Here is a 13119-nt window from a genome sequence, read left to right as displayed (position 1 = left end):
GAAGCTGCGTGCAAAGACCTGCAATTAATGTACAGAAATACAAGAACAGTGTTTGAGCCAGAGTTGTCTGGGAGAGGATAAAAAAATGTAACTCATTTAGTTTTCAGTGAAACTAAAGAGATAAAAAAGTTTTAGGAAATCATAAAATCATACAGATGAAAAATAAGACGATAAAGAAAGTACATCCTGTTTTTCACCATCACATTTTATATGAAATCAACTTCAAAGAACTTGAAATTGTACTGTGTGTATCTAAAAAACCAGACCAATTACTAGCTCACATTTAGTAATATTTATTTTAGTCAATACATTTAAAAGTAGAATTACATTTAGTTGTTGACTGCAGTTTTCCACTTATAGTAATGATGACTAACTGGTAAGTCATATCTGAAAAAGTGGAAGATATCATATCACATACCCATGTGATGAGGTTTTAATTCAAATTATATAATATATATAATTTAGAGATTCTGACTATTGTTAATTGTTAATTGTCAGCTAGCATTAACTGATGGTCAGTGCTCAACGATATCTTCCCAGAACTGTATGGGGCACTTATTGACCAACAGACTCTGCTCTGTTGGTCCTTTTGAACAGCAAAAATCCTAGCTAACCTTTTAAATATTAAAATTGTAAGGAGTGTTTTTTCTCTCTCAAACAACCATCTTTCAGCTTACATGTTGAACCAGATAATTAATTATTATGCAGCTGATGAAACCTAAAAATGTGAAGGCTGCCTTTGATTTATGAGTTGGGCGCCGGGAAATTGTAGTGATGGGACATTTTGTACTTAAAGCGGTCATCGTCTCAATTGTGCACTCTGGAGCAAACCCTAGATGGAGAGAAATTGTTCCAAGTAATCCATCATTAAACAATGGGGAACTTTAAGCATTCAAAAACATACACAGATAAATGCTTTATGCTAAAATCATTAACGTCTACACATATTTCCATAATGTTGCGCATCAGTAGACTTTTCACCACATGATGCCCCCTCTGGATTTTCCCATCTCTCCAGCGTTACACTTGGTTTTCATCTGCAGTCCTGAGACAGGAGACAGATCATCATTCATCCAAAACGCTGTGTGCAAAAGAAACAGTAGTACAAATCAGCTCATGAGTATTAGACATCTCAGATCCACATGTGAGGCATCGGGATATGTTGTCCTTGGAAAAAGCAGCTTTCCAGCACTTCTGCTAGCTAATATGCCCTTTATTTAGCCGCCAGAGCTAATCACACATCCAGCCAGATTCAGCAGGGTGTGCTCTGGCATTTATTTACAGTCGAGTCCACAGCCAGGACATATCATCTAGGATTCAGTAATTAAAAGAGCCTGGTCTCCAGTATAGGCCGAGTCCCTCAACTGCCACATTCATTGCTGCAATTATCCTGTTACTTGGGAAGGAGCTAAAACATGAGATCACTACAGATCCAGCCACCTACAGTATCTTGTGTGATTGTATGGACTGGCTGGGAGCGCCACTATGAAATTACCTTATAAAAGTCACATGAAGGCGTTAATTCTACCAGCACTAAGGGACTTTGCTGTTTTCTCCACCTGATGACCAATTTCAAACTTGTTAATTTGATACTCTCAGCAATAAAAGAATTTGGTCTTGCAATACATGGAGAAAACCTGAAAATCCCCAATTGCCAATTTTCAGTTCATATCAGATCTGGATCAAATTATACAAAATAATATTCTTAGCCTTTTTCTAAATCTTATTAAATCAGCAGATGTGTGAAGGTTAAAGTATCAAGACAATTCAGACAGTGCCAGAGCAGATGTCAATCAATCAGAGTTTGGAACTAAGCGAACTGAAAAAGAAAATAACACCAAGACGAGAGGACATTCCTGGGCCGGTTCAGTATAGATACAGTTCAAACCAAAGCATCAAAATGAACTAAACTGTATGTACTGTACAGACTCTCTTGAGCTACTACTGTGTACATTCATATTTGTGTCCGGGACATTGGCTTTCGCAGGTGTGGAACAAGTCACAGTGGATAAAAATACAACTGTATATGCTCAGAGAAGTGGAAAAACAAATTGTGGGATTCACGTTGACATGGCTTCCCAGTTGCAGGTAGAATGGGTTCAGCTTACTGGGGCCAAAAGTGTCCGAGTACATAAACACAAGGCCTGGAGCAGCACCAAACTTCATGGCCTCAGAGCTCCATGTTTTGCAGCATTGGCAAGTTTTGATTCCAAAAAGGAAACCTTGCCATTACAAGGCAAGTGGGCAATGAAAATTCAATTAAGGCCCCACACCTCTGGTGCTAAACAGCAGTGGAGTGAAACAGTCCAGCTCTTCATCATAGGACCTTCTTTTTCAGAAACACAGCTCCGGTTACCATTTGGATGGAAAGCATGGTATTCCATTTCCATTTATCTGAACACATCAACCCATAGCTCTAATTACAGATTTCATCTTGTGGTTCTCTAGAATCCGGTTCTATGTGGTCTCATTTGAAATATGTTTATGGTTTGTTACTGAGAGATGTTAATATAAAAACAAAACCACTGCTGAGTGAATAAATACTTAAGCTAGTTGGTTTGTCACAGTTGACAAACCTGCTATTGTTGAATGATATCTTTTTTTAACAACATGAAAAACTACAAATTGTTCGGTTTTGGAAATATTACCTTTAAATACATATATGTATGGTATATATAAAGCCTTTTAGACATTCAGTATTGAATAATCACTACCTCTGTCACTGAGTTGAAGCAGACAGTGAAATTCTCTCCCCTGGCAGAAATACAATCCAATTGTCCAATTTAAGAGTGGCTCTAAATTTTCTCAATTGACTGTCTGGGAAGGGAACACATTATGTTTTTATTGGACATTTTTGTTTAATGCCAAACACCTTTTTTCCTGGTATTTAAAGTGCATTTTCAGATACCCAGCTGCATTTAATCTGTTGTTTTCTTTAGTATTTGAACATTGTACAACAGGCCCACAGCAGTGGAAATGGATGCAATAATACATGTTTTTCTCTCCTGGTATCGACTACGATATTCCAACTCAGGATATCTGCTGATACCAATTACCCATCAGATAGCAGTACTCCCTCTTAACTACATTAAAAATCTGTTTACCTCGCTGTATGGAATTAATTTAGGTAACACATGGCCAGGGTTAGCTGTAGGACTGAAAACTGAATTAGTGGCCCGCTGTGACTGAATGAATGTTTATTCATTTTATAATAACAGTAATAAATAAAGCATTACTTAATGTGGAACGGCCATGTCATAGCAGGTGCCCAATCTGTTTAATAAGGTCAGTATCCGCCTTGTGCATCCCAGGAAAAGTGTAATGAAATTTACGGTAATTTTGCAGTTAAAAGGTTACTGAATCATAGTCTGAAAGAGTCTCTGGCAAAAGAAAAGGTCAAAAGCAGTTACATTTAGGCTGAAGTAATTATTTAACTCAGTTTATTTCAAGCTTTTTTAGTCAATTGGGAAAACTCAACATCCTTATTGTTATCATTCTATAAATTATGGCAAACATATTGGCAAAAAATTACTTTTTGACACATCCAGCACACACAGAAAGACATCAGCATTTATTTGGAGTCGTGTTTCTGGTGACCTGGTGAGTGTAAGCCCTGTATTTACTCTACTTTAAGCTCTGTTTTGGTTTCAAGCAACTCTAACTTGCTCCTTAGCTGCTAAAAGTTTGACTTCTTCAACACACTTCAGCCAGCAGTTTTACCAGAGTTTTTTTTTCTAAAAACAGCTGCCTGTTGCATCTGGAAACTGGGAGGTTAAGAGTGCAGTTTGCAAGCTGGAAAACAAAATAATGAGCTAAAAGAGGCTAAATACATCTTAAAGGTGTGGGAAAACTGCAGAGTTGGTGATAAATCTATCTGGATATGTCACTATTAGTGACATTTTTCACATTGCAGATTGTCATTGTTAATGAAAAATAATATTTAAATGTGTGTAAGATTTAGTGGCATCTAGTGGTGAGGTTGCAGATTGCAACCATGAACACTCCTCCACCTCCACTTTCAAATGTGTAGGAGAACCCACGGTGGCAGTGAAACTCTCAAAAAAATTAAAAGGTGTTTGGTTTGTCCATTCTGGGCTACTGTAGAAACATGGCAGTGCAACACGGCGGCCTCTATGGAAGAGGACCCGCTGTAGATATAAATGGCTCATTAAGTGATTATACACTAATTAAAACATACTTATGAATATTATATTCCACTTCTGCCAAGTCTGTTCCACTAGATGCCACTAACTTCTACACACTGCACCTTTAATGCAACTTTAAACATAACTTTTAACATTTTTAAAGTATTTTAAACAAAGCTAGCATAAGTTGTGGTAGGTAAAGTTCATATGTGATCATTTAAAAACAAGGAAAATATTAGTAGATGCCTTATATAATAATACTAGATATAATAATAATAATAATAATAATAATAATAATAATAATAATAATAATGACTTTATTTATATAGCACTATTCAAACAGAGGTTACAAAGTCCTTTAAAAAGAAGTTAAAATGTAATTGCACGAATAACACAGAATAAAAACAATTCAGAAGACTGCAACTCTAAAATAATGTGTCTTCAATAGAGAGTTAAGTGAAGAAACAGAGCTGGCTTGCCTTGTTTCAGTTTGGAGGAGCCCAGTCTGCAAACAGTCATGTATTGTGCAGTAGAATCACTTTAATACTTTACCTTCCACCTTTACGTAATACATGACCTACTGTACACTGTTCCAGTCACCATCAGTTTGCAGCCCCCGCTGATTCCCCACAATACCCCCCAGGCATTACTGCTCTCTGTAAGCAATTAAGAATAATTTATTCTCTGACTTGATGCAAGCCATATTGATATTTCCTCTCCCTCTCCTCTGGATGAATGCAATGAGGAAAAACATGGGCTTAAAGGTTGTAAACATGAAGAGGATCTGGTTGAGAGATAATTACAGCAATTTCCATGATTCATTCATAGCAAAGCACGGTGATAACGTCCGTGAACTCTGCAACATAATGACGACACTGAGGGATGCAGAGGAATGCTGAGATTTAATGAATCACATGCAAAAGAGTGACTACCATGAGAAACAAACAAGACTGAATCCATAAAGGGGCAGCAGTCCTGCACTACAATACAAACAGTTTCTGTGAAGCTGTTTGTCCATTAGATGAAGCAGAGTCTCAGCCGCATGACGAACCAGACTCAGCTCAGCTCAGTTTGTGGTTTATGAACATCTTTCTTTTGGAAAACATTCAGTATGCTCACTGCTACTGCACAACTACTATTGCTACTGCCATTCCTAGGTCCACTGCTGCTGCTGCACAAGTACCACAACTGTCAGTAGTACTGCTATTTCCTATGATACCAATACTATTACTGCTATTACTATAGCCATAACTGCTGCTGCACTACTACTACTGTTGCTAGTACTGATTCTTGTGCAGCTGCTAATACTACCATTACTACACCTGATGCAACTAACATTAGCCTACTATTACCACTATGGTAGCAGTAGATCAATGGATCTATCATTAAAACTACTACATCTACCTCTAGTGTAGCTATTTCTACTTTTAAGTCTGATAAAACATTACCACCCCTACTATGATTGCAAATACTACAGTTACTACTGTAGCTGTCACTCATTACTGTGTCTTGTACTGCTAAGGCTGCCATTGCTACTGCTATTTCTACTACAGGTGAAATATATGTGACGGAAATTTGAATGGTGTTGTAGTGCAGTGTAGTAGCATTTGGAAGTTTTTACCAAACTGGATGGGGGTTTATATTCTACAATGAAAAACCTTTAAATACTAAGTATAAGTATATTATATTTAAGTATACTAAATATACTTAAGTATATTTAAATTTGACTACTTTTAAGACAATAATATAATAATAAATAAATGATTCAGTATTTCTCAACCAGAATCACCTGAATTTAATTCCTAGCAGAACAGTTTGAAGAAGGGCTTTAGTTTAGTCCTTGATGTTAGAAAATAAAAGTTATAGAAAATATAGCGGTTTCCACATACTCTTGATAGAAATATCTGGTTCTTAAGCTGCTATATGCTCTCCTGTGTCAACTCTGATTGTTTATCTGAGTATTTTTGTTAAAAATAGCCTGGTGAGAGCGGTGAAAATGAACCACGGGCCCATTTCGCAAATTGCAGATAAATTTGTAAGTCCTACATTCCTCTTGCGTGCTCATGCATGAGTCGTAAGTATGGTGTTTAATTTAATTAGTTAAACATGTCAAAATTAACACGAGAGGAAATGATCTCATGTTGCAAATTGCAGCTTGCACGTTGTTTACAAGGATAGTAAAGTTGCATTACGTAAAACCAAAACAATTAACTGAAAGACGCCAAAACGCTCAGAAGAGCTGAGGTGACCTACAGAGTAAGGTGATCATTTTCTATGAGTCTGTCACTACACAGTACATTTATTAATTTCATCAGTTTTTAATGTAAAAACATTGATAAGAGAAACTTATCAAATAAATAAATAAATAAAAATATTTAAATAAATAAAATATTTAAAATCCTAGTAATTACAAAGTTTTTAAGACTTTCTCTTTGGTGTCTGGTGGTTGGGGAGGTAATGGGACACATATGACTTTATTTCTAAAAATCCTGGTTATGTGGCTCTGCTTTCATTAACTCCAAAGTTGTCTTAGAAAGAGTAATTCCTTATATTTTGCTCAAGTAACTTCCCCAACACTGACTACTACAAAATCTCTATTATAATGCCACCGCTGCTGCTGCTGCTGCTGCAGCTTTTACAACTGATGCCGATACTACAAATATTTCCATTATTTATATATGTGCTTTAAAACTGCTGCTTTAAACAACAGAATAATGAGAATAACCGTGGTAATAGCACAACTTGTATAACACTTTTGAAAAGTTTCAAAGAGATTTACAGACAATAAAAGAGAAAAGTCATAAAATAAACAATAAAAATGACATGAATTAAAAACCTGCTTGAACAGAAACAAAACAGACACGGACAACTGCAATGAAAAGACACAAATGTGTGCTGAGAAGTCATTTACAAGATGACACTAGAGCCTTTCTCATTATGTAGCTCAGTGTTTTTCTGTCCAGACCCGCAGGCTCCTCCTCCTCTGAGCTGGGTCTGCTTCCAGCTATGACGGCTTTGTTCTTCCAAGGCCTCTTTGGGGCCTGCTAATGCAATCAGTGCGAAAAAGCTCGGACATAAAATATAATAGGAGCAGGAAGAGTTATAGGGCTGGGATGAATAGTTTCCCCTTTGAGTTGGTTCCGTTTTCGTTCAATTTATTGCTCTCAGCTAGCTCCTGACCAGAGACCTCTCTCTGTTTCAGCTCCACGCCGGAGGGGTGTACTGCGTCTGGAGCAAGCTGACCTCATCTGTGTGAGCCAAACACATGTTCTGTTCTGCAGGTTCTCTATTCAAGCCCCCCTACACTGTATAGGGACTTAGTACAATCCATTTCAATGCCAACACTACCGTATGTTGTCCTGGAGCAGCCTTACTGGAGATAAATGTGAGTTTAAAAGAAGTACTCTATTTTTCCGTTTTAAAAGAAGAAGCCTTCCAAAATCATTAAAGTGGGGGATAGCTCAGTTTGAAATGTTAATGGGGCAGTCAATCTTTTTTATAAAAGTGGTGGTTGTAAAAAAATAAAAAATAAAGTAGTGAAACAGTAGACGGGAATAAAATCTGGTCACACCAGAATTTAAAATTGCAAAATTTTGTGCCAAAATCAAATAATTTCACCACGATAAATGGATTCACAATTTTTTTGCATTTAGAGTTTGATATGCTTGGCACCCAAATTTATGCCGTTGGCAAACCGTCTTGAAGAGGCTGAGGCCAAAATTGTGTTTGAGTACTCTGTCAGAGCATGAACTCTCCACAAAAGAACCATAGTTTGAAGACAGCTCTGAGACAGGAGTAAATGTAATAAATACGTCCTTTGAATGAACTGGGTGAATTTATTGTTCTGTTAACAAGCTGATTAGCTCAGAAAGCTTTCCCACCTTCACTATGTCTTTATTCAGTGAATGAATGAACCATCCTGAGACATAATACCAGGTGGGAAGAAACAATACGGTACAGAGAAAATGGAAAAGTTTGTTTGGGGAGCTATTGTGCCTGACAAATGCAACCATGTTCCTAGATTTCACAAAGAAGTGCGGATAAATTTCGCTGTACCACTTTCTGATGAGTTTGAACCTTTATGCATGTGCAGCACAGCATGCAGGGAAAACCACAAGTTACTATTCTCTCAGTAGCATGCCTTACAGTTCAATGAATATATCCATGTAAATCATCCATGAAAGTGGGTTTATTTGTTAAAAGAAAAAGTGCTCACATTCATTTCCAGAGCTTAACATCATATTGATTCTATTTTATTGATTTTTAAAGAGTTAAAGTGTGAGCTTTTAGTATCACAATTAGCCTATTTACAGTTAATTAACAATGTCTAAGTGCTGGAAAACCAATTATTCCTGCCATCACTATGTTTCCCCCTCAGGAAAAAGACATCAAACCCAACTGGAAAAGGTCACTTTGCGACAAACTAACGTTTCAAATATTTTGATTAAAAGCAAAAAATAGCTGCAAGTGTTGGCTTTTTGAGACGTGTTTAGGTGTGAAAAAATGAGTCACCTCTAAATGTTCCAAAAACTGAAAGGCATCGCTTCTAGACTTCTGAGTTCTGTTGCTCCTATATTGTCACCAATGATGGGGTTGGATGGAGTTGGCATAGAAGGTGAATGACATCAACACGGGCTTTTGGAAACGAGACTCTCTGGTTCCAATCTCAGTAAAGACATTTATTTTTTCGCTATACAGTCATAGAGCCTGTTAGGACATCTGAAATGGAACTGCACGCATGGATGACTTTACTGATGATTTACCTTTGCTGCTAGCAGTTTGAGTTCTGGAGCTCTACTTTTATTGATTTCTGTCCAGCAGGCAACGTACTGTGAGGTGATGTATTGATCACAACAATCTGTGTCACTTTGCTGAGAAAACTGCTTTAATGTAATGATGCCAAACGCTCAGAGGGCACTTTTCTTCGTGACAGCAAAGTGGTACCTTGGACAATGTGAATTTTTCCTTTTTTCATTCTTGGACCCAAAATGATTTGATTTAACTGCAGCCTGGATTTTTGGAACTCATCATGTGAAAAAAAAGCCTTGACCCCTCTTTGGTACTGACTTATAATTCAAAGCTGAAGTGTGGAAAACTTCAAAGGAGAAGGATGTCATTAAATAAGACCCATAAGATTGTCCACACTACCCGTCCAACTTGAATTTCAATATTGGGTATGAAATACTGGTGGAAAATGATCAGTAAAATACAAAACAAACATTCCGCAACTACTTTTTACTGGCTCTTATTTACACAGGCTATTTTGGTAATCCAATGAAGCAATGATTCATTCGAACACCCCGCTACTCCCAACAGCTATCAGTGCAGGAGGGCTGAACCATAATTCAATCTTATTATTTTTAATGTGATGATGGGATTTGGCATGACGTATACCATGAAATGCTAAAAAACGAAGATTCTGCCATACCGTTTATAGCTATCCCTTTCATATTTGTGTATTAAAGCATTGTGGGCGATACTGAAAATCAGTAGCAGAACTGCATAATGGCAGTATTGTTTTTTCTGGAAATTACTTATGTATCATTATTATGATTTTTGCGTCAATGTAATGAGGTTTCTCCGTTTTCTTTCCTTATCTGGACCGAGGGTTTAAGAATAGAGGGAGCCATATGCTGTACAGATTATGAAATCCTTTGAGGCAAAGTTGTGATTCAAGATGTTTGATTGGAAAACCGCTTGTTGGTCAAGTTGGTCATTTTATCCATGAACAGTTTCTCAATTGATTTGTCTACTCAGGCTATACAGTATATGGATATGGTGATTAAAAATGACATATGCAGTGATAGAGGAACTTTGTCTACATCACCAACTCCTACATAATGATATAATTACTGTATATAAGGTGGTCGACACAATTCTGTTAAGCAAATTGTACTTAAAAACAAAAGACAAAAGTCATAAGTTCTTTTTTATACGTGTAAAATTGTAAAATTTGTGCTTAGAAGAATATCCAAATCAATATTGTCATGAATGATTTGAACCATATCGCCCATTAAACCTTATTTAGCACATTTTACCATGTATTTTAACCTCCATTGTGGTGTTTTCAACTTTTCAACTGCTACAGAAGCAACTAGTGATGGCTGTACTTCACCAACTCCACCAATCTTGAAGACGATGTCATACAGGTACCAGCCAAAAGTTTGGACACACGTTCTTACTCAAGGGAATGGGAAGGTGTGTCCAAACTTGTGATACTGTATGTTAAATGACATCTGGGTACGCAAGTTTCAATATTTTTTTAAGGCCACCTGGTGCAGTGAAATTGCTGAGTGTGACTTCATCACACAGTTAGAACATATGCATATACAATACATGCTTATAAGTGAATATAGGTGAATTAACTGCTGAATCACATTAGGTGTGCACATCCCCATGGCATTTGTACCAAAATCATATTGAATCATAGATTGATTCATATGCTGTGTGTTTGTTGCATGACTTGAGTTAATAGGATTTTATTGGTGTTTGTTTTGAATTTAAATAATGTGTGAAAGTCAGATTAAAAAGTAAGTGAAAGTTGGTGAAATCTAACCTTCAACTGGGGGCTTAACACTTTCTTCTTGCAGCAGGAAATGCAACCATTCTTGGGTGTGATCAGACTGAGAATTGAGCTGCTTCATTTGAAAGAAATCTGGCAAATTTTGGTAATAATCAATCAGTGTTTTAATGCTGTTGAAACGGTATTGAAAACATCAGATCTGTGTCATAAAAATAAAATTACTGGTTTTCAGATGCAGTGAAATTGCCAAGCACAGCTTTAAGAAAATGCTTCTATGGAACATTGCTCTTCATCACACAGTTATGACATGTGCTACACGCTCCTCAGTGAAATTACATCATTCCATTTGGGACCGCAGTATAAATCAGGTTGAATCCAGGCCGTTCTGTACTGTCTGATCTGATCACTTCAGTGCTACTTCTTAATTCTGTAATTGCTGCTCTGTGTCCCCTGCCGAAACACTGTCACTGTCATGGCATCGTTACATAGTGATTTACTGGGCAAAACTTTTCATACTAAAATTTATAGCATGCTTTGTTGACACAAAGAAAGTTCTAACAATCTTATTTTCCATCCATCAGTTAAACTGTTCAAGAAAAAAGAAAATTCAAAACTTGGAGAGAGGATTAAATTCCTGATTGTATCTGTAACTTTTTGGTTTCAAGCATCGTTGCATGTGAAAAGTGAAGTCAGTTCAGTTTGAGTTGTAAAACCTCCTTTTTCTCTTTCTTCAGTTTAGTGTAATCATGTAATATGTTTTAGTCACTGGGTCTGCTTCACCTCACAGAACCATTCAGGAACTGTTTCACTGTCTGGCTTTCATCACTGAGCGTTCTGTCACTCCTCCTCGACTGGTGCACTTGGTTTAATCATCCTCACATCGAGTTGTGCATCGCTGGTCTTGGACCACGTTTCCTTGCCTGCGGAGTCATCGGACTCGAGGATTTCATCTTTAGGGTTTTAATGTACTGACATTACCCTGAACAGACTGAGCTGCAACAGGGATGGACTCATTTTCATTATTGAAGCGGCACTGCCAAAATATAGATAGTTAAAACTAAAAATTTTACACTTCAAAGTAAATGTCTTTGACAGTTTCATATAACTAAATTTCCAAATTCTTTTGCCGATTGCTATAACACAACAGTGATTCAGCCTTCTCATCTGTGATCCAACCTCATGAAAGCTTTAAAACTTGCTGTTCTGAACACTTTCATGAGAAAAATCTTTGGCTCACAGGAAGTAGTGTGTTTTTATGATTCCAGAATTTCTGCAATAAACAGGCAGAGAACTGGCTTGTAGTGGTGTTCAGAACATAAATGAATAAATCTTTAACATCAAATCCTCAAGTAGGACCGAGTGTACTGAATCATCAGCATCATTGACTGAATGAGTTGCTCTGTGCAGCTGAGCTCCTTTCACTAGTGACTGAAAGAGTCATCACTCAGCTGTCAGCTCAGCTGTCATATGCTGTACACTATGTTACTCCCTGATTAAAAGGCTTAGGCTACTGAAGGGCTTTAAAACCCACAGAAACAATCATGTTACTGTTACAGATAGGTGGTTGTTAAGCTATTTGGCTAACAAAAAGTGCTTGTATAAGCCAAGTTTTACTGACATCAGGGAAACAATCCCAACCAACAGACAGACTTTACGGAGAATCCGACACTGAATTCAAGAGAGTCAGACGCAAGTACAATACGCCTTTCTGCAGTGAAACTCAAACATCCGAGTGAAGTCATAATAAGCAAAATCACATTTAGAAGTGGAGGGTGCAGAACAGCGCAAACAGCAGACCACACATGGGAGCTTGATTATAAGTCCAGAGACCCATAAACTAACTCATGCTTGAATAACAGAAAATGGCTCGAGGTTTTCAGTATTTGAATTAGTTTGTAGTAATTTGATTAAACATAACTCTATTTAGGAATATGCACATGGGAGCAAAATATACACTAAAGTACATTTTCACATGGTGCCCCAGTAAGTTCATACTATACGTAAGTGACGCAACTTCCCAAATAAATTTGCAGTTAATCAAATTACTAAAACTAACAGACACTTAGTGAACCTGGGGAGTCTCAGGGCAGTTGCCTGCTTTGCCCAGTTGGTAAAACATTGGTCAGAAGCAATGGTACAATGTAGATGTGCAAATATTAGTTGATTGACTGAAAATTCATTGGTTACCATTTTGATAATCGAATAATCATTTTAGTCATTTTTTAAGCTAATATGCTAAAAATTTGCTGGTTGCTGCTTCTCAAATATGAGGATTTGAACCTTTTCTGTGTCATACATGATGGTAAACTAAATATCTTTGGAATTCGGACTGTTGATCAGACAAGACAAGATGTTTGTGGACGTCACCATGAGCTCTAAGAAATTATAACATGACATTTAATTGTTAGTTGACTGCAAGGTTGATTACAATGATCACAAATCTTTGAGGTG

Source organism: Thunnus thynnus, chromosome 9 (assembly GCF_963924715.1).
Source record: "Thunnus thynnus chromosome 9, fThuThy2.1, whole genome shotgun sequence".
NCBI classification, from domain to species: domain Eukaryota; kingdom Metazoa; phylum Chordata; class Actinopteri; order Scombriformes; family Scombridae; genus Thunnus; species Thunnus thynnus.
The sequence above is the reverse complement of the archived record's forward strand: the minus strand, read 5'-3'. Positions refer to the sequence as shown.